General features: G+C 36.8%; 1 pseudogene; it reads left to right on the forward strand.

Annotated features, from left to right (window-relative positions):
* The first annotated feature begins 335 nt into the window (after positions 1 to 335).
* The window catches only part of LOC123629032, a 40373-nt pseudogene continuing 17173 nt past the window's right edge, over positions 336 to 23535 (forward strand).

Below are 23535 nucleotides of genomic sequence, written 5' to 3' on the forward strand. Positions count from 1 at the left end.
GAATTGGCAACAAATTTTTTAAAAAAGGTCTGAATTATAAATGGTAGAGAGCAGCTGCAATTTTAAAAGGATGTTATATGATTTTATGCCAAAATAAACTGGAACTGCCAGTACTATTAATAGATTGTCAGTACTATTAACCAGACCTTCCTTTCTGAGGAAGAGGCAGGGAAGGAAGGTTTTTTAAAATCTTGAAAGCTGCATATCCTTTCTGTAGTCAGAGACAGAAGTCTCTGCTCTAGAAAGGGAGTCCTGAAAGAAAGAGAGCTTACGTAAGCTCTAGACCTCCTGAAAGAGTAACCGAATTCAAGAGGACTCATGCCTTATATGCAAGAATGTATTTGGAGCCAGAGGAACTCGGGCTTCTGGCTGGCCAGGTACTGAGTCCGGGAGGAGTATTTGATGTTTGCAGGAAAGGAGGTCACTCAGCATCTTGGTTAGAGCCCCAGAAATGTCAACGTAAAGAAAGAAGCTTGAGAAAGAAAGTCTAAATAATTTACTTGAGTGAAGGTGAGGACAGCTCCCTGGAAGACTCGGACTCATGTAACCTTGGATATGACCTTTGTTATGAGAACCCACAACAAGTGACTTAGGCAAAGATCTCAATCAGTTGAGGTTTATTACACCAAAGTTTGAGATGTTCCTGGGAAAAGCACAAACCACAGAAGCATCTGTGGTCTGTTTCACATTAAGGTGATGTGGAAACTCGGTATTTAACAGAAGTGGGCACACAGAAATAAAAAGCAGGGGGGAAGTGAGGTAAGTGGTTACATTCTTGTTAGACTTTTCTCAGTGCCCAGGAAATCTCCATTTTACATAAGGTAAGGTGAATTTTTGAAGAAAAAAAGAGAGTAAAGGAAGAACCAATTATGTAGATGTCCCTGGGTAGTTGGAAGAATGCTTGATCTTGTCCTCTGTCCCCTGTACCTGGGAAGAGAAGCCTGTAATCAACATTTCTGTGGAATCAGACAGACTTCAGATTGAGGAGTAGACTTAGCCTGCAAACCTAAAGTTACAATTTGTATGTCTTTGTTTATGGGAGGCCAGCTAAGAATTTCTTCGTGAATGATCTGTGGGGTCAGTCCTTGTAGATACCTGGATACCTGAGCCCTTTTACTTCTCACGGGGATCTGGCTGATGCATAACGTTAGTAAGAGCTGTTCATTTGGAAGCAGATGTTGCATGACTCGGCCTCCAGACTTCAGCTTCCCTTTTACATAAGCGGCGGGAGGGGGTTCTGAGATTTTTATTTTCTTTACAGGAGAAATTTATATGTAGTGTAATTATTCCTTACATATGTGTTGGTCTGTAAACTGGTTTGTAGAGTTATGTATGCTTGTCTTTTAAACTGTAGACTAAGAATATCCATAGAAGCTCTCATAATAAATAATACTGCTATTTCCATAAAAGTAGGAATACATTATTTAGTAGCTTAGTAGGCTTATTGTGGGATTAGTGTACTGTTATCTGGGAGGTTTCATGAGTATTCTGAAATAGCTGCAGAATTCATCAGACAAAGGAAAGTGATTATCATGAAACCAGTCTTCTCATATTTTCCTGCAGTTGCTGGGATAGCATGACATCTGCATTTATATTATTTAGACTAACGAGGGAAATTCTTTTTAAAATGTAAACCAGACCATGCATTTTTAAGAATTAGTAGAGCTTGAAAAGATCTTGTGAAAATTAAGTAAAATTGGGTTTGAAAAAACTGGATAAGATATGTCTACAGATTTGGTGCTCAAAAAAGCCACAGTGTGGAGAATACCAGTTTCTGTTACAAACAACGATTCCTGTATTTCTTTTCCTGCAAGTCATAAAGGCAAGTTTTGTGTGTGTGTGTGTGTGTGTGTGTGTGTGTGTGTGTGTGTGTTTTTACTTCTTCACACTTCCCAGTTCACAGAAGGGGCAAGATTTTTAACAAAAGACTATATGCTACTAACAAAGTACCTTGTGTTTAAAATAATAAAAAGGCATAAAAAAACCCAAAAAAACAAAAGACTGTATGCATTGGGGCAGGTTGTGTTAAAAGTGATGAGGTACTACATGCATTGGAGCAGGTTAGTGAGGGATGGTGAGTCTTGGCATCAGGATTCCTGAGCAAGGGCCTTCAATTCCTTTGTCTCTCAGAAATTCTGCCAGTTCTGGGAAAAAACTCAAAAAAGTCAAATAGTTAGTTGAAAGTTAGAGGGTTCTGGTAATGAAGCCCTACTGGCCTGAGAATGTAAAACATCAGAGGGAGAGGATTATAAAACATATATAGATCGCTGAACTTTGTTCATAGGTCCAGGCACAATGGTACAGAGACGTTTATTTTTGAGATCATCTACTTTGTCAGACTTTTTCAATGATACTTTTTATATTTTATATTCAGTTTAAGAAGGACTTTTATTCCCCATACAAATGAACATGATTTCCCTTATTGTAAGGTAATAATCCTAAGTGCAGCTTTTTTTTTTTTTTTGCCATATTCTCTTCAGTCATCTGAAAGATTTGAGGCAATAATCTCACTTTTCTGATGTGATATGCAAGTCTCTGGACGCTATGTAATAATCTAACTTTCCTCATACATTTCAAACGCATCTTTTATTAGACCACTCCCATTTATTTTAAGTTTATTTCTCATACATCCTCTGGATGGATGGATAATATATAAACAGATCATATAGACAGGTATAGATAAAAATGCATATTTGTTTAGAAAATGCTATTTTCACAATAGTGAATAATGTTTAGATTTTTTATGTCTTAAATCAACTCCACATAACATATTTTTCATCTTTATGTTTGTATTTCAATAACACATACATATACAATGTATTAATTTTTAGTGAAATTCTGGGTTGAATGTAATCTTATTTTTTAGGACTTCAGTACCTAATTTGACAGTTGCAATTAACTTCAAGTTGTCTTTGCTGACTTTATTCACTTTTTACTTCAGGTAATACTACATTGTAAAAGCATATTGGAAGCTTCCTGTATTTATATGTTTAGCATCAGTTTCTAAAACCTGGAAATTATGTCATTTTGAATGTCTGGTACAGATAGAACATGTATACCTCAGTAAACATTCCCTATTAGTGTACTGGACTTTAAAGTCAACTAGAGTTTCCTCTGTGTGGTCATATTGATATGATATATAGTTATTTTCATTTACTGAACTTTCAGTGAACGTGTGTCTTCCTGTGTGCATCAAAACAACTGTCCTACTGCAGTTGTTGCTAATTTTATTCACTTGGTTAACGTTCTGTCTGACAGATTTTTCCACCGTAGAGTTAATTACCTCGTGAAGATTTACCAACTGATGTGTGTAAACTGTCACGTTTAATTTGGAAGCTCCTTTTTCTTTTTAGATTCTCTTTGCATATAGCTTACTTTGGAAAATGAAGGCTCTCATCTTCATTTTCTGGTCAGATAAACTGGGATTTGCCACTTACTGGGTGTTTGAAAGGCATTCCTCATGGACCAGGAGCTTTGACATCACTTGTGAGATTGTTAGAAATTCAGGCTTCACCCCAGATCTCCTGAATGAAAATCTGCATTTGAATAAGATCTCCAGTTCATTGTTTCACTCATTAAAGTTTGAGAGGTACCTTTTAACTCAGCGTTACTTTGTATCTGGAATATATATATTATATAGCTAATCCTGTATGATGTAAATGCAGCACTCAAAAATGTACATGGTTGCTGGTGCTTTGAATTTTACAACTGTATCATCTAGAAAACTATAGTATCTACACTGGTTTTGTGGATCTTATGTCATCCTCCTTCCTCAGATTTAGAGAATATTTCTATGTTAAAAATTGTCCTTTTAAACAATAGCAGTCACTCATTTGAGTGAGAACCAGTCCTCTCCCTCTCTCACTTCACCTGGAGTCACGTTAAGAACTCTTCCCACAGCCACATTGTAAATATGTGTTTTTCTTTCAGGAACTGTTGACATTCGGGGATGTGTCCATAAATTTCTCCTTGGAGGAGTGGGAGTGCCTGGACCCTGCCCAGCGGAATTTGTATAGGGATGTGATGTTAGAGAACTACAGAAACCTGTTCTCCCTGGGTGAGGATCAATTCAATACACAATTTCTATTCCACACTAAGGATTTCATAACCCTCCCTTGTGGAATGTTTTCTGGGAGTTTCTGCTTTATATGAATGAGTTTCAGATTATTCTTTCTAAGGAAAACTGGGGGATTTGTTGGTATAGAAAAAAAAATCTTCAACATTCTTTATCTGGACATTAATCTTACTCTTTTTTGAGCTGATCTGTATCTTTCACTCTAGATTAGTGGTAATCCCAGAAATTTAGTGGTATAAAATATTGTTGTCCACACCCTTAAATCCCATTTCCACCATCCGTTTTTAATTCACTAGGACTGGGTAATAGATGTAAGGACCCACAACTTTTAACAGTTCTTAAATATTGTCAAGATTCTATCAGAAAATGATACTTTTTGATTAATTTTCTAAAATCTTCCATAACATTTTCTCTTCTCTACTGAGCAGAGTACTCGGTTGGTAACTGGAGAATACCAGCAAGAGTGATATAAATTTTTCTAATAAAACAGGTCTTGCAGCCTCTAAGCCAGACCTGATCACCTGTCTGGAGCAAAGGAAAGAGCCCTGGAAGGTGAAGAGACATGAGACAGTAGCAGAACACCCAGGTAGGTGGAAGTGAGTGAAGCAGATGACACAGGTGAGAGGTCCACAGGTTAAGGAGGAAGCCAGACCTTAAAGTGTGGTTTGGAAAACTCTGCTCCAATGGAAATGGTTTCTGAACAGCCTGGGCTTCTTTCTCTTGTTCTCACATTTGGGCATCTCTGTCCCTTGTTCTTAAGCTATCGAAGGACTTGACCTTCCCTTCAGTGATCTTCCTTTGAGGTTACAGTGAAAAGCCAAGTCTTGTTGATGGCTTATAAGAGACTGCAGGATCTCACTGCTCTTGCATTGTTTTTCAGGACATGGGAATATCTATGTATGTTTTGAGAAACTCTGTTAAACCAGTTTTTAATTTTCCTTTTTTCATCATATGTGAAATGTGTGAGTGTAGTGGTGATATTGGTATTTGGTTTAGAAATTCCAGAACACTGGCCAGGCGCGGTGGCTCACGCCTATGATCCTAGCAGTCTGGGAGGCCGAGGTGGGTGAATCGCTCCAGCTCAGGAGTTTGAGACCGGCCTGAGCAAGAGCTAGACCCTGTCTCTACTAAAAATAGAAAGAAATTAGCTGGACAACTAAAATATATATATATATATATATGTTAAAATAGAAGCATTAAGAATGGGCATAATACAACTTGCATTGGTGTCTGTGCATTGAAGGAACTAACACCTTTTCCAGCTTATGAGCCAGTTCCAGCAGGTAGAGATGTTCCCTCTTGGTACCCTTCCCTTCTTGGCTGATGGGATCTCCTTTGGGTTTACAGATAAGATGGGTTATAGCTGGGTGTCAGTTCTGCTGCCAGGTATGCAGTGAGGTCTGTCTTTAATGTGGGCTTCTTAGCAGGGGCTTGTGTAGCTGTAAATCCTGTCTTCATGAGCCTTCAGGACACTGATCTGTGGGGGAGGCACGTGCAGTTGGTTCTGCCTGGGGCAGGCCTGGTATCAGGTGTACGGATGAGCGTTGCTCCCGCTGAGGACGTCAGAGGGTTGCCCCAGCTCACTGCCTGGGTACCGTGGTGGGCAGGACTGGCCTAGGACTGTGGCTAAGAGGGATGGAACTGAGTCACAGAGCTGCTTCAGAGGCCACAGTGAGAACTAAGGTCTGTAGGACTGTCTCCATGACCACAAACGGTCATCGCTTCTCAGGTCTCTGGATAGGCAGCACCACTCCCAGACCATGACTGGGAGAAGCTGGAGGTGCCTACGTAGTCACTGCATAACTCTCAGCGGGACCAAGTTGAGTGGGCCATTTCCTGTTCTGTAGCTAAGACGAGGGTTTCCCAAGTTTGCCACATGAATGAGGGCCTGCCTTCTTAAAATAACCCTCCTTGGTATAGGGCTTTATCAGGGTTTTACGCCCTTCTCTCTGGATCCTGAAGCTCTCATAAAAGCACGGTTTTAAGAGTGATCTGACTATATCACCCAGGCTCATCTCCAACTGCTGGACTGAAGTGATCCTCTCACCTCAGCCTCCTAGTAGCCGAGATTACAGGTGTGAGCCACTGTGTTGGGCTGTCATAGAGGCACTTTTGTCATAGGTGGCTGCCAAATGTTCGTTGTTATGGGGAGATAAACAAGCGGGGGGCTTTTTATTCCATCATCTTCCTGATTTCACACTCTGTGTATTTTCACTTTCCATTTTATTCTATATTAAATTTTCTACAATTTTAGTTTCAAAAATTCAGAATAATATGCTAGAATTTCACATTATGCAAGAAATAAATTAGATAATCCATAGGTATCCCATAATAATTAAAAGGTTCACTTGAACGTTTGAGTTTACTGCAGGCAAAAACGAATCATTAGAATTGTCATCTACGGCCATAACACCCCCAATGTGCCTGATCTCGGAAGCTAAGCAGGGTCGGGCCTGGTTAGTACTTGGATGGGAGAATTGTCATCCTCTTTTCTCAACCGATATCTAAATTATAATATAATTTTTGCCAAATGTTTATTTTACATGGCAGTGACTCCCATCATATTTTTCAAAATTTATTTTTACTTTATGCTCAAATATAAGCTTTTCTTTGCTGCCAAGGATGAATTACAGCATTTTCAGTTTTTGTAAGAATAGCATGAATACTGTAATAACATAATAAAAGTTATCTTTAATGTTTTTAAATGCTTAGATATTCTGATTAGATCCTTTTGTTAATGATTGTAATACTTTTTTTTTTTTTTTTTTTTTTTTTTTTTGACAGAGTCTCACTTTGTTGCCCTGGCTAGAGTGAGTGCTGTGGCGTCAGCCTAGCTCACAGCAACCTCAAACTCCTGGGCTCAAGCGATCCTCCTGCCTCAGCCTCCCGAGTAGCTGGGACTACAGGCATGCGCCACCATGCCCGGCTAATTTTTTCTATATAGATTTTTAGTTGGCCAGATAATTTATTTCTATTTTTTTTTTTTTTAGTAGAGACAGGGTCTTGCTCAGGCTGGTCTCGAACTCCTGACCTCGAGCAATCCACCTGCCTCGGCCTCCCAGAGGGCTAGGATTACAGGCGTGAGCCACCGTGCCCGGCCTTTAATACATTTTTTGTGAAATTTTATTGCTGTATAGCATAGCAATGATTTAAAAAACCTGCTGTACATGGGTTTACAGTCATAGTTGAACATTGTAGTTATCCAGAAAAAAATTTTTTTAATGGTAAAGCAATATTTCACACAGGATTTTATGTCTAAACATTTCTTTTATTCTCGTTTTGCGATTCCATATTACTGTGTTTCTTTTTTACACGTCAGTTTTTTTGTGTGTTTGCTTTCCCTGTTGTATTAAAATTTTGGATGAAATCACAACACTTCTAAGGCAATGTGTGTTTAAAATATGAATGTGCCGTGTATATTAAAAATAACGTATGTGAGTTTGTCTCTACAAATATTACCCCAAGTTTGGCTATGACTATTCTGTGTATTTCTTTTTCTGGCTGGTTTTCCATGGTGGTTTCGTCCTGTCTGGGTGAGCAGTCACGGAGCTAGTCTTAAACGCGCCGTGCACTTCGTGAGGAATGCGTGTCGGCTTGGTAGGAGGGAGACGCTCCTGCGCTTCAGTGCGTTTCGGAGGCAACTGTTGCGTCGCATTCCAGACGGGTGGCGCCCGGCGGGGGCGGGTGCGGGTGCGGGTGTGGTGCGGGTGGCGCCTGGCGGGTGCGGGTGTGGGTGTGGGTGCGGTGCGGGTGCGGGTGTGGGTGCGGTGCGGTGCGGGTGCGGGTGTGGGTGCGGTGCGGGTGGCGCCTGGCGGGTGTGGGTGCGGTGCGGGTGGCGCCTGGCGGGTGTGGGTGTGGGTGCGGTGCGGGTGCGGGTGTGGGTGCGGTGCGGTGCGGGTGTGGGTGCGGTGCGGGTGGCGCCCGGCGGGTGCGGGTGCGGGAGTGGGTGCGGTGCGGGTGGCGCCTGGCGGGTGCGGGTGTGGCTGTGGGTGCGGAGCCGAGGCGGGCTGCCAGGCGGGCAGGTGGGCAAGGGCCTCGTGTGTGTGTCCCGCGTGAGCGCGGCACTGCCCTTCCCCGCGCCCGCGTGGGCTGCGAGCTCGCCGGGCCCTCCGCGGGCCGGGGCCTGGTCGCTCGCGTGCAGACACGCGTGGAAAACCGCAGTTGGACGGGCCCCACGGCTGCGGGACCTGGATCGCACGGCCCACGGGGAGCGCGCAGCCGGCGGCAGTGCGGGCCGAGGGTCGCTCCGCGGCGGCTGCAGACCCCGCAGTTGGGGCTTGCACCTTTTTGCCCACATCCTTAATGGCGCATTTTATGTTGTTCATTGTTAAACTCAATAAATATACCTCTTGTTGTTTAAAAAAAAAAAAAGGTCATTTTAAAAAATGCATAGCTACTTTAGCTATCTTTTTGAATTATTTAAAAATAAGAACATTTACCACCTTAAATGTTTTTAAGTGTACATTTGATTAATAGTAGGTGTATTTTTATTGTTATGCACAAGACCTCTGGACTTTTACGTCTTGCAAAGCTAAAACTAAACACCTATTAAGTAACAACTGCCCATTTTACCCTCTCTCCAGCCCTTGGCAAAACTCATTCTATTTTCAGTTTCTGAATTTGACTGCTTAAAATACATCATATTAAGTGCAATCCGAAACTCTCTGTCACCTTGTTACTGGCTAATTTCAGTTAGCCGGATAATGTCATGGTTTGTCTTTATAGAATTTGGCAATATTTTCTTTCTTTTTCTTTTCTTCTTTTTTTTGAGACAGGAGGCAGGGTCTCAGTCTGTAGCCTGTGGTATAGTGCATTTAAGTGGTCCTCTTGCCTCAGCCTCCAGAGTAGCTGGGACTGCAAGCACACACCACCATGCCCAGCTGATTTTTCTGTTTTTTGACAAGACAACAGTTTCAATATTTTGCTCAGGGTGACCTTAAACTATTGGCCTCAAGCAATCCTCCTGCCTTGGCCTCCCAAGGTGCTAAGATTATAGGCATGAGTCACCACACCTGGCCTAAGATTTTTATTTTTAAGGCTTAATAATATTCCATTGTCTTTATCTGTTCATCATGTGAGTGACATCTGTTATCCATGCCTCTGGCGTGTGTGGGGTGATGCTACAGTGAACGTGGGTGTGCACACATCTCTAGCTTCTGCACTGCATACTTGGGATGGAGACCCAGACTTGGGATTTCTGGATCATATGTTACTTTTCATTTTTAATTTTTTTAGTATTCTTCATATATTTTTCATCATGTCTGCATCATTTATTCCCACCAGTATTTCAAAAAACATTCCTGTATATCTTTGACAAACTTTTTTTTATATTGCCCGTTCTGAGTGTGAGGTGATATTTCACTGACTTTGCATTGCATTTCTCTAAAATTTAGTAATATTGCGTATCCTTTCAAATGCTTGCTGCACGCTTGTGTATCTTTGGGAAAATGTCAGTTCAATTCTTTGTTCATTTTTTAATTGAGTTATTCAGTTTTTGTTTTATTTTAGTTTATGTATTCTGAGTATTAACTCCTATCATATATGTGACTTACAGATATTTTGACCCATTTCTTAGGTGGCATGTTCATTCAACTGAATGTTTTCTTTTATGTACATAAATTCTGAAATATCGTTTAGTCCCACTGTTCTGTTCTGTTCCTTTGCTTATGCATTTGATGTCATATCCAAAAGAACAACGCTAAGACTAATGTCATGATCTTTTTCCTATATATTCTAAGAGTTTTATTAGTTATATTTTTTATGTTTTAAGTATTTAACCCATTTAAAAATATTTTTGTACGTGGTGCAAGGGATTAGTCCAACTTCAGTTTTTTTTTATATAGGTATCCAGTTGTCAACAGCATTTGTTGAAGAGACTCTCTTTTTCCATTGGGTGGTCATGGGCACCCCTGTGAAAACCAGTTTTTTGGGCTCTCTATTCTGTTTTGTGATCTATTTGTCTTTATGCCAGTATCACATTGTTTTTATTTTTGTAGCTTTGTGATACATTTTGAAATCAGGAAGTGTATTGTCTCTTGGTTCTTCTTTTTAAAGGGTATTTGGCTAATCCTAGTTTCTAAATAAATTTTAGAATTTTTAAAATACTTTTGTAAAAAAAGGTGCCAGTGGGATTGTGAGAGAGAGGTTACATTGAATTTATCACTGTGGGTATTACTGACATGTTAATAATATCAAGTAGTCCAATTCTTGAGCAAGAATATGTTTAAGAGTATGGTTAATATCCACATCTTTTTGGATTTGCCAGTTTTTCTTCTGCTTTTCATTTCTGGTTTCATTTCATTTTGGTCAGCATGCACTGTATGATTTCAGTCATCTTAAATTTGATCAGACTTGATGTGTTCTAATATAAGATACCATGTGTAATTGAAAACATTGTATATTTTGCTGCTTTTGACTTGAGAGTTCTGTACATGTCTGTTAGGTTTAATTGGTGTATAATGCTGTTTGAGTTTTCTATTTTATTATTGAGCTCATATCTGATTTTTCTATTCATTTTTGAAAGTGGGGTCTTAGTCACCGTGTTACAGTGTATTTCTTGCTTCACTTCTGCCAATATTTGTTTCATATATTTGAAATATGTAATGTCATATATACATGTGATGTAATATTATACAACACATTATATAATATATGTAACCTATACATGTGCTTTTAGATACACTTACATACATATATATTTTACTGTTATAGATTCCTGTAAATGGACTCATTTTATCATTTTGTAATATCAGTCTTTGTTTCTCATGACCGTTTTGACCAAAAGTGTATTTTTTTTTTTTTCCTTTGGAGATAGTCTTGCTCTGTCACCTTGGCTAGATTACAGTGACATCATCATAGCTCACTGCAGCCTCAAACTCCACAGCTCAAGTGATCCTCCTGCCTCAGCTTCCCAAGTACCTGAGGCTACAGACATATGTCACCATGCCCTCCTAATTTTTCTGTTTAGTAGAGATAGGGTCTCACTCTTGCTCAGGCTGGTCCTCAAACTCCGGAGCTCAAACGATCCTCCTGCCTCAGCCTCCCAGAGTGCTAGGATTGCAGGCATGAGCCACCATACCTAGACATAAAGTATATTTTGTCTAATATAATTATGCCCCCTACGCCCACTTGTAGTTACTATTTTCATGGAATATATTTTTTTTATTTTTTTATTTTCAGCCTATTTGACACCTTAGAGCTAAAATGAGTCTCTTGTAGACAGAATATTGTAGAAACTCATTTATTCTTCTTTTTTTCTTTCATTTTTTAAAGTATATTTAAATCTTTTTACTTTTTTTTTAAAGACTAGTCAAGTGCAGTAGTGAGAAGGGAGAAAGTAGTAGAACAGGAGTTTAATCTGTAACTGACTGTGAACAATCAAGTGAGATAACTCACTACCTTCGGACCAGCCAAAACTCATGTATTCTTAATCCATTCACTCATACTATCTTTTTTATATTAAAGAGTTTAGTCCATTTATATTTAAAGTAATTATTGAAAGAAGTGAAATTACTCTTCAGTTCTTGTGTCGTTACCCTCATTTCTTCTCTTAATGCCTTCATTTTATTGCTTTTGTATTACCTTCTTTGATTGTTTTTGTTTTCTTTTGCATAACATATATAGATATATAGGTAGTTTCTTTTTGAACACCTGGACAAATGGAGAGTACAGAAACATTAGCAACTTAACTTCATTTGAAATAAAAAAACCACAGCTGTTTACACCCCCACTTTGTTATTAACGTGAAAAATTATATTATTTTATATTGTGCATGTATTACTAGAGAACTTTCAGATTTCTGAAATAGTGTGCTGAAATTTATGTTTTATAAAATCTGAATTAGATAATTAGCATGCACCTCACATTTATTAAAATGACTGGTTCGTATCTTTCAATTTGTTGCCTGCAAATATTAGCATTTTCATCCAATGTTACCAACCTTTATCTGAATGATAACATAATTTATTCCTAATTGTGCATCTTATATATGAGTTTCACACCATATTTTACAACATCCATATTTTACCTGTATTAAGAAATTTAACACTTTTGTTTTGCTTCTGAAACCTGGAGTCAGCCTTTCTCTTTTGTGTAAGAGCAGCAATATATTAATAACATAAGACAGCAGTTGCTCTAGTGTCATTTGAATGCCTAATCTTTAAAATTTTTTTATCAAAGCTTTTTTATGAAAGATTATAATATGTTTTTGTGAAGTAATACTGCCCTAACCTTATGGTAATGATTTAAAATCTGTGCTCTTCATGGATGCCCAGTCATTCTTGAAAATTATAGTTATCTAGAATTCTTCAGTAATACACTACGCTTATTCAGAATTTCATGGGTTAAAATTTTTTTAAATTTTGTTTTGTAGTTTTATAGTTCTGTTTCATTTTTAAAGTAGGTTACCTCACATCAGTTAGTTATGTTTTTAGTTTTTACCTGTACACTTTAAGACATTGTGTAGCAAAAGTCAAGTATAAATCAGTCATGTTTGCCAATGTGATTTTCTTTGTGTTTGTTTGCCTGTATAAATATTACTCCTAATTTATTTATGAATAGTATTTTTTTCTTGGTTGGTGGTCAGTGGTTATTTTATCCTGTGTCTAGGTGAATAGCCATGAAAATTTTATTAATTTCAACAGGTATTTATTGGTGAATATATATTATCCTTGTGTGAAACATTTGAAGATAATTTTTGAAAAGCTTGAAAACACTGTTTTTGGTATTATTGTTTATTTTTCATTGTAAAAAAACACATGAAATTTACAGTGTTAAATATTTTGATTATATGCTTTAGTCATGTAAAGTATGTTGACATTGTTATGCAACATAAGTCTCTAGAACATTTTTGTCTTGTAAAACTGAAACTCAACATACATGAACCAACTACCTATTTTCCCCACTGTCCTTTACAAACACTATTCTATTTTTTTGTCTCTAAAAATGTAACTACTTTATATTTTTTATATAAGTAGATTTGTGAAGTATCTGTTTTTTAGGGGAGACTGGCTTATTTCACTTAACAATGTCAAGACTTTTCTTTATCATAGATGTTAGAAAATTTCCTGCTTTTTAAAAGCAGAGTAGTATTCCATTATTTTTATATGCCAAATTATATTTATCTATTCGTTTTGTGAGGCAACTTTGGTTTGTTTTCACATACTGGCTTTTATGAATAATGTTACAAGGAATATGTGTGTCCAAATAACTCTTCATATGACCGTTTATGTGATAGTTTTATATCTGCCCTGTTTTTTTTCCTTGGTCTCGTTGTCTGCCGTTACGCTAGTAGCGCACTGCTTTGATTACTGTGCCTTTGTAACATGTCTTGAAGTCAGAAGGTGTGGTGCGTCCAACATTGTTTCTTTTTTTGGAGATTGTTGGGCTCTTCATGTACTTTGGCATTCCACATGATTTTTGAACTGCTTTTTCTTTTTCTGCAAAGTATGACATTGAAAATGTTAAAGAGATTGCATGGAATTTGTAGATCATTTTGGGCAGTATGGACATATTTACGATAGTGAGTCCTCCAACCCTTGAGCAAGAGCATTCTCAAGAATGTGTGATTTAGTTTCCATTTATTTGTGGATTTTCTGGCTTGCCTTCTGTTATTGATTTCTACTTTCATTCCATTTTGGTTGGTCACAAACAATAATCTGCAAGGTTTTAATTTGTAAAAGTTTATAAAGAATTGTTTAGTGTCCTAACAGATGTTCAGTCCAAAAGAGTGTCTTATGAACTATTGAAAAGATTGTGTATTGTGCTGTTGTGTGGAGTGTTCTTTAAATACGTATTAGATATACTTGTTTTATAGTGCTTTCAAGTTTTCTGTTCCCTGATTAATATTGTGTCTTGCATTATTATTATTATTATTATTATTATTATTTTTTTTTTTTGAGACACAGTCACATTTTGTTGCCCGGGCTAGAGTGAGTGCCGTGGCATCAGCCTAGCTCTCAGCAACCTCAAACTCCTGGGCTTAAGTGATCCTCTTGCCTCAGCCTCCCGAGTAGCTGAGACTACAGGAATGCACCACCATGCCCGACTAATTTTTTTCTATATATATTTTTAGTTGGCCAGATAATTTCTTTCTATTTTTTTAGTAGAGACGGGGTCTCACTCTTGCTCAGGCTGGTCTCGAACTCTTGACCTCGAGTGATCCACCCGCCTCGGCCTCCCAGAGTGCCAGGATTACAGGCGTGAGCCACTGCACCCGGCCACATTATTATTCATTACCAAAAGTAGGGTATGGAAATATCCTAACATTATTATATTGCTATGTATTTCTTGATTCAGTTTTGTGAATGTTTGCTTTACATGTTTGGCAACCCTGATTTTATACAGATAGATATATAACATTATATATATAAATATATAAAAATAAATGATAGGTTCCCAGTGAATGAATACTTTTTTGTTATTTAATATCTTTCTTTGTCTTTTATAACAGTTTTTACTTGAAGTATATTTTATGAAATAGGAGAATTTTTGCCTCAAAATATACTGTATATGCCTAATTGTGACCTCCCCTACTGTCATTGGACTAAAATTTGCTTGGAATGTCTTTTTCTGTCCTCCCAATTTTAGTCTATTTTGTTCATTTGATTGATGATGAGTCTCTTGCACACAATACAGAGTTGCTTTTTTTGATTTTCTTAAATTCCTGTCTTTATTCAATTGTCTTTTGATTGTGAATTTCAGCCCCTGAATATTTATATAAATTTCTGAAAGAGAAGGACTTACTATTGCCATCTTATTATTATGATTATTTTGATTCTTGTAGCTATTTTGCCCCATTTTTCTATCTTTGTGTCTCATTGTGTTTTGTAGTCACATGCTTTGACTCAATTCTTATTATTTTAGTGTGTCGTTATAGATATTGTGGTTAGTGATTATACAATGCTTCTTATAGTTACAAGAATCTATTTAAACTGGTAACACCTTAACTTTAGTTGTATATAAAAATTCTTCGTCATTACTTCTGCCCTCGACTTTTGTTATTGATATCACCAATTATATCTTTTTACATTGTACACCCATTAATGGAGGTTTAGTGGTATTTTTTTGTTTTTGTTTGCAAGTATTAGAGCATGACTAAAAGTGTTTTCTGTACTTTCATTATAATACTACAGAATTTTACTTAAGTGTACTTATGTATTTTTCCAGGAAAGCTATCTATTTTCATGTGAGTTTGTGTTGTTTTCTAGCATCTTTTTATTTTCAATGCAAGGGGCTCTCTTCGGCATTTTTTTGTGGGGCATGTCTAGTGGTGATAAACCTTTTCAGAATCTAATTATCTTGATCAGTCTTTATTTTTCTTTATTTAAATGGGCAGTTTTGCTTAATATGTTGTTTCTGCTTTGAAGTTTTTATTCTTTTTGCAATTGACACATCATTTTTGCTCCGCTGCTTTCAAGATTCTCTTGTTGTGTGTGATTTCCAAAACTTTGCTTATTATCTGCCTTGTTAGGTGTCCCTTGGTGTCTCTCCTAGCTGAAGTATGTTGAGCTTCTTGATTTTTTATGTCTTTATTCTTACATTAGAAAATTTCTCAGTCATTTATTATCATATGCTTCAGCTAAACAATTTAATTTCTTTTTATGATTTTATTTTTCATTGATATTCTCATTTTCCTGATTTCATTTCGTAGTCAGTATTCTCATTTCACTCATTAAGCATCATTCACATGGTTATTTTATTTTATTTTATTTTATTTTTTATTTTTCTTTAATTTTAGAGACAGAGTCTTGCTCTGTTACCCTGAGTAACAGTTACCCCTTGAGTGCCAGGGGAATCATCATAGGTCACAGCAACCTCAAATTCCTGGGCTCAAGCAATTCTCCTGCCTTATCATCTCCAGTAGCTTAAACTACCAGTTTGCACCAACACACTAGCTAATTTTTCTATTCCTGGTAGAGACAGGGTCTCACTCTTGTTCAGGCTAATCTCAAACTCCCAACCTCAAGTCATCTTCCCACCTTAGCCTCGCAGAATGCTAGGATTGGAGGAGTGAGCCACTGGGCCCAGCCCAGATGTTTATTTTTAATTTTTTTTTCAGTTACTTTATACATTTCCATTCCTTGGTGGTTTATTTCTGATTATGTTGTTTGTTTGATTGGGCTATGGTACCCTGATATTTTATGTGTGTTGTAATCTTTGGTAGAGATTTGAGGATTAAAAAAAGCCACTTTTCAGAAACTTTATCAAAGTGACTTTCTCTTGGGAAACTCTGGAAACAATGGACTGTACTAGAGATAGAAGAAGCCCCAAATCTGCTCTGAAGATGTTTCTTCTGTGGAATTTTGTGTTTATTTTCCAGTTAAAACAATTTTCTCACATTTCTTCGGAAGAGCCTGTCATCATTTGCTACACCTGTTCCCTGTCTGTGGTATTAAAGTCCCTCTGCTGCTGTAACAATCTTTTACCTTTGGTTTCAGAACACCGAGTCTGCCCTTCAAATCATAGCACTGTTCTTTGAAGCACCCTGTCTTATGGTAGATAGAAACCAGTCTTTGTAAGTGCCCCAAAAAGCCAGAAGGATGGTCACGGCTGTCACTATTTTCTTTCTCTGTTAAGGGAGAAACTGGGGTTTGGGAATTTACTTTTGTATGCACTGTGTTATATTAAGGAGGAAAGGCCATGATGGGTAAATATAACAGACTCTTCTTTCTCTTCTGTGTGGCTCTTGGCATTGTGCTCACCTGGTGTGCTGCAAACTCTGACCTAGCAATTAGAATTCCCACAAAGGCAATTTTGTCAGTATAATTTTGTTCTATTTATTTATTTAAAAGAGAATTAGGGTCTGTATATTGTATTATGCCATCTTGCTAATGTGCTTGGTATAATTTTACATGTTGAATTTGTAATGTATATTAATCTGATTCAGAAAAAAAGACACAAGTGGAATAATTTGTTATTTTTTAAATTTCTTTCAGCTATGTCTTCTCATTTCACCCAACACCGTTTGCCAGAACAGAGCATAAATATTTCATTTCAAAAAGTGATACCGAGAAGATACGGAAGCTGTGGCCTTGAGAATTTAAACTTAATGAGAGATTGTGAAAGTGTGGGTCAGTGTAAGGAACAGATACAGTGTTATAATGGACTTAACCGATGTTCACCGACTACCCACACCAAAATCTTCCAGTGTAATGAACGTTTGAATGTCTTCAAAAAATTCTCAAATATACATAGATACAAGATGCGACATCCTGTAGCGAAACCTCTTAAAAGTAAACAATGTGGGGAGGGCTTTAACCAATGCTCACATATTACTGAACGTGAGAAAATTAATGATGGTGAGAAACCTTACAAATGTACACAATGTGGCAAAGTCTTTAAATCTTGCTCAAGTCTTTCTAATCATAACACAATTCATACTGGAGAGGCAGCCCACAAATGTGAAGAATGCGGCAAAGCCTTTAATCAGTTGGCACATCTTACTAGGCATAAGAGAATTCATACCGGAGAGAAACCCTACACATGTGAAGAGTGTGGAAAAGCGTTTAAGGAGTTCTCCTATCTTACTACGCATAAGAGAATTCATACTGGAGACAAACCCTACAAATGTGAACAATGTGGCAAAGCCTTTAACCAGTTGTCATATCTTACTATGCATAAGAGAATTCATACTGGAGAGAAACCCTACACATGTGAAGAGTGTGGAAAAGCATTTAACTGGTGCTCATACCTTTCTGCACACAAGAGAATTCATACTGGAGAGAAACCCTACAAATGTGAAGAATGTGGCAAAGCCTTTAATCAATTGTCACATGTTACTATTCATAAGAGAATTCATACTGGAGAGAAACCCTACAAATGTCAAGAGTGTGGCAAAGCATTTAACTGGTTTTCATACCTTACTGCGCACAAGAGAATTCATACTGGAGAGAGACCCTACAAATGTGAACAATGTGGCAAAGCCTTTAACCACTTCTCGTATCTTAGTACACATAAGGCAGTCCATACTGGAGAGAAACCCTACAAATGTGTAGAGTGTGGCAAAGCCTTTAACCAGTTGTCATATCTTACTATGCATAAGAGAATTCATACTGGAGAGAAACCCTATAAATGTGAAGAATGTGGCAAAGCCTTTACCAAGTTGTCAAATCTTATTATGCATAAGAGAATTCATACTGTAGAGAAACCCTACAAATGTGAAGAGTGTGGCAAAGCATTTAACTTGTTTTCATACCTTACTGCGCACAAGAGAATTCATACTGGAGAGAAACCCTACAAATGTGAACAATGTGGCAAAGCCTTTACCCAGTTGTCATATCTTACTATGCATAAGAGAATTCATACTGGAGAGAAACCCTACAAATGTGAAGAATGTGGCAAAGCCTTTACCCACTGCTCATATCTTACTATTCATAAGAGAATTCATACTGGACAGAAACCTTACAAATGTGAAGAGTGTGGCAAAGCATTTAACTGGTGTTCATACCTTATTGCACACAAGAGAATTCATACTGGAGAGAAACCCTACAAATGTGAACAATGTGGCAAAGCCTTTACCCACTGCTCATATCTTACTATGCATAAGAGAATTCATAATGGACAGAAATCCTACAAATGTCAAGAATGTGGCAAAGCCTTTAACCAGTTTTCATATCTTACTAAGCATCAGAAAATTCATAATGGAGAGAAACCCTACAAATGTGGAGAATGTGGCAAAGCCTTTATCTACTGCTCATATCTTACTGTTCATAAAAAAATACATACTGGAGAGAAACCCTACAAATGTATAGAATGTGGCAAAAACTTTAAGCAGTTCTCATACCTTACTAAACATGAGAGAATTCATACTAAAGAGAAACCCTACAAATGTGAAGAATGTGGCAAAGCCTTTTTCTACTGCTCATATCTTACTATGCATAAACAAATTCATACTGTAGAGAAACCCTACAAATGTCAAGAATGTGGCAAGGCCTTTAAGCGGTTCTCGTATCTTACTGTGCATAAAAGAATTCATACTGGAGAGAAACCCTACAAATGTGAACAGTGTGGCAAAGCCTTTACCCAGTCCTCATATCTTACTATGCATAAGAAAATTCATACTGGAGAGAAACCTTACAAATGTGAAGAGTGTGGCAAAGCATTTTATTGGTATTCATACCTTACTGCACACAAGAGAATTCATACTGGAGAGAAACCCTACAAATGTAAAGAATGTGGCAAGGATTTTAGCCATACCTCTCAGCTAAAGGTACATAAGGTAGTTCATACCGGAGAGAAGCCCTACAAATGTGAAGAATGTGGCAAAGCCTTTAGCCAGCGCGCATCTCGTACTGTACATAAGAGAATTCATAGACAAGAAACTCTACAAATGTGAAGAATGCAGGAAAGTCTTTAAATATTGCTTAAGGTTTTCTAGTGATGCGATAATTCATACAAGAGAGAAACCCTACAAATATAAAGAATGTTTCAAAGCCTTTACCTGGTGCTCTTATCTTCCTGTACATCAAAAAATTCATACATGGGCAGAATCCTAGAATTGTAAACAAAGTGTGAGAGTCTTTAATAACGTTAACTGGTTACATATTTCTCAACATCAGACGGTCATGCTGGGTAACAATGATATAAATGTACAACTTTCAAAGTGTCTTTTAGAAGGTAGAAGTTTTAGAGTGTCATGAGAATATACTGGGAAGAGTAGTACAACTTTAAAGAGTAGTGGAAGACTTTTACTTGTATCACAGATCTTATTGTGCATAGGATAATCTATACCAGAATAAATCATTAATTGCTCAAATTTTATTTAAGTTGAGACAATTTGGAGTGGAGAGGAACTCTACAAATGTAATAAATGCAGAACATCTGTTCAAAAAACACATCTTAGAAAACACCAGAGTTGATACTAAAAGATATTTTACAGATGCCACAATGTGAAAAGGTATTTAATCAAAAATCCAGTCTAGGTAAACATTAGAGGATTCCTGGTAGAAAGACTTAAGGCACCAGTATACTCAGAAATTACTCTACAGCAGAGTGTTGGCTATAGAGAATGATTCAAAGTTAAAATAGTTAGAAAATTTATGTGTATGTAGGTTTAAAAGGAAGAGATTGATTTATGGTGAGTTACGACTATCCTGAAAATATCCTGTTTTGCATTAAAAAGTTTAGATATTTGAAAACTAAATATTGATGCAAATTACTTGATGCTATGGCTTAGAGTTTTTGTAAAATGAAAGGTTTTTATATTAGGTGAGAATTATTAGCTTACTTTTCTAAGGAATATTAAGGACAGTGAAAGGTAAGATGCGTAGAGAGTCTAACTGTAGAGTCTCTGTGTGATTGACTTGTTAAGAGCCTTGTAAGTGATGTCAGAAGTAGGTGTGATGAGTAATATTCTTCTACATTATAATTACAAACCATTTGAATTTCAGAAGTAAATTGTTTTGCAAATTGTATTAGGGTAATTCAGGTAATAAAACATAGTAGATCTTGCAATGCCTTTTTAGAAGAGTATTGTGAACTTAATTTGTTGTAATAGAACAAAATTTTGTTTAATTTGTCATCTGTTGTGCAAAAATAAAGTATTATCATGCCACCAACATTAACGTATCCCATCTTATTCAAGGTTGTAGGTGCCAGATGGTAGCAATATACTCCTGGGGAACATAGTAGAATAACATCTGTAGTGATTTTATTCCAGTAGGCTTTAAAGTGCAAATAATTTTAAGAATATTATTTCTATAGGTTATATTTTTATTCTTTATATAGCTTAAGGGTCATTATAATGCTTATGATGAAGTGTTATGGGAGTATAATTAAAATCCACACATTTCAGAATCCTGAATGACTATTTGCAAAATGTCATGCTATGTTTCTCTTTGAACATGTGGCCACTCTGGCCTACAAAACACATACATACTTTTATTTTTTACTTACATGCAATGAAAAAGATTATTATCTCATGCTAAAGGAAAACTTTAGTTGTAAGAGTATTATGGAGAAAGTAGTTATTTTTGTGTGCATATTACTTTTGAGAAAAAAACACTTTAGAGTGAAATAGGTAATTTCAAACGATTTATTAGGAAAGTAGAAACCTCAAAGATTCTGTAAGTATATATATATACATATACACACACATATATATACATATATATATGTGTGTGTGTGGTTTTTTTTTTTTTTTTTTTTTTTTTTTTTTTTTGAGACAGTCTTGCTCTGTTTCCCGGGCTAGAGTGCCGTGGCGTCAGCCTAGCTCACAGCAACCTCAGACTCTTCGGCTCAAGCAATCCTACTGCCTCAGCCTCTTGAGTAGCTGGGACTACAGGCATGGACCAACATGTCCGGCTCATTTTTTCTATATATATGTTTAGTTGTCCAGTTAATTTATTTCTATATTTTTAGTAGAGACGGGGTCTCGCTCTTGCTCAGTCTGGTCTCGAAATCCTGACCTCAAGCAATCCTCCCACCTTGGCCTCCCAGATTGCTGGGATTACAGGCGTGAGCCACTGTGCCCAGCCTATATTTTGTTTTACACTGAATTCATTTCTCTAAAATGTTATGGCTCCTGTTTCAAAATTTCAGCGTGAATATTCTTTGGTTTTAATATTCTTTGGTTTTAATTCTCTCTTACTCATGCTACAATTAATACATGATTTTTTTCTAAGCTTAATGAAGTATTTTTGTTTGGCCTGTTCTGACATTATAAGAATTATTTTTATTAAATTGAATGTATTGACAGTACAATTTTGTATACCAAATATTTGTATACAAATAGTCCCAGATACAAAGTCATCATTTTCACCTTTGTGATTTTGAAATTTCTGTAACGTTCAGCATTAGACGGTTATTTAAAATATTCATCTCTGGTTCTTTGTCAGAGATGCTTTCATGTATTCACCTGTTTACATTTAGAAATATGTAAAATGCTACTGAGAAGATATGGAAGTGATGGCCTAGAAAATTTAAACTTAATGAAAGACTGTGAAAGTGTCAGTGAGTGTAAGCAGCAGAACGGATGTTATAATGGACTTAACTAATGTTCACCAACTACCCACACCAAAATATTCTAATGTAATAAATGTTTGAAAGTCTTGGAAAAATTGTCAAATCTACATAGACATAAATTGAGGTATACTGTAGAGAAATTTTGTAGAGAAAGTGGGGAAGCCTTTAAACAATGTTCACGTATTACTGAATTTAAGAAAATTCATACTGGAGAGAAACCTCACAAGTGTGAAGAATGTGGTCAAGCTTTTAAGTGGTGGTCACGCCTTACTACACATCAGACAATTCATAATGCGGAGAAACCCTATAAATGTGAAGAATGTGGCAAAGCTTTTAACTGTGGTTTGTGCCTTACCAAACATAAGAGAATTCATAAAGGAGGGAAACCCTACAAATGTGAGGTATGTGGCAAAGCTTTTTACTATTGTTCATACCTTAGTAAACATAAGAGAATTCATATAGGAGAGAAACCCTAGAAATGTGAGGAATGTGGCAAAGCCTTTAACCAATGCACATACCTTTGTATACATAAAAGAATTCATACTGGAGAGAAACCCTACAAATGTGAAGCATGTGGCCAAGGTTTTAACTCTTGTTCATACTTTGCTAAACATAAGAGAATTCTTACAGAAAAGAAACCCTACAAATATGAAGAGTGTGGCAAAGCCTTTAAGTGGTGCTCAGTCCTTACTTCACTTAAGAGAATTCATACTGGAGAGAAACCCCACAAATAGGAAGCATGTGGGAAAGATTTTATCTCATGGTCAGACCTTACTAAACATAAGAGAATTAATACTGGAGAGAAATCCTATGAATATGAACAATGTGGCAGAGTCTTTAACCAGTACTCAAACCTCTATAAACATAAGAGAATTCATATAAGAGAAATCTTACAAATGTGAAGAATTTGGGAAAACCTCTACCTAATGCCCTTACCTCACTACATATGAGAGAATTCATACCTAAGCAAAATTATGCAATCATAAAGGTTGTGGGAAAGCCTTTAGTAACTTGTCACATATTACTCTACATCGGAGAGTCATACTGGGTAACACTGATATAAATATACCAACTATATAACACCTTTCAGAAAACAAAAGTCTCAGAGTTCACCAGAGTATTTATTCTGAGAAAAAAAATTGCAACTGTAAAGAGTGGTGCAATACCGTTACTTCTATCACAGAGCTTACTGTGCCCAAGAGAATTTATAGCGGAATAAAACCTTTCATCACTTGCTCAAACTTAATTTAGAGAACTTGGGTTGGAGAGAATTCCACGAGTCTAATAAATGCAGAAAAACATTTGTTCAAAAACACACATTAGAAACAGCAGAATTTATACTAAAAGATAGTTTAGTGATGCCACGATTAAAAAATATTTAGTCAAAAATCAAATCTAGATACACAGCAGAGGAATAACAATAGAAAGCACTTAAGGCACTAATACTTTCAGATGTTACTCTAAAGTAGAATGTGATTATAGAGGACAACCCAAAATTA

The sequence above is a fragment of the Lemur catta genome, chromosome Y (genome assembly GCF_020740605.2).
Source record: "Lemur catta isolate mLemCat1 chromosome Y, mLemCat1.pri, whole genome shotgun sequence".
Classification (NCBI taxonomy): Eukaryota; Metazoa; Chordata; class Mammalia; order Primates; family Lemuridae; genus Lemur; species Lemur catta.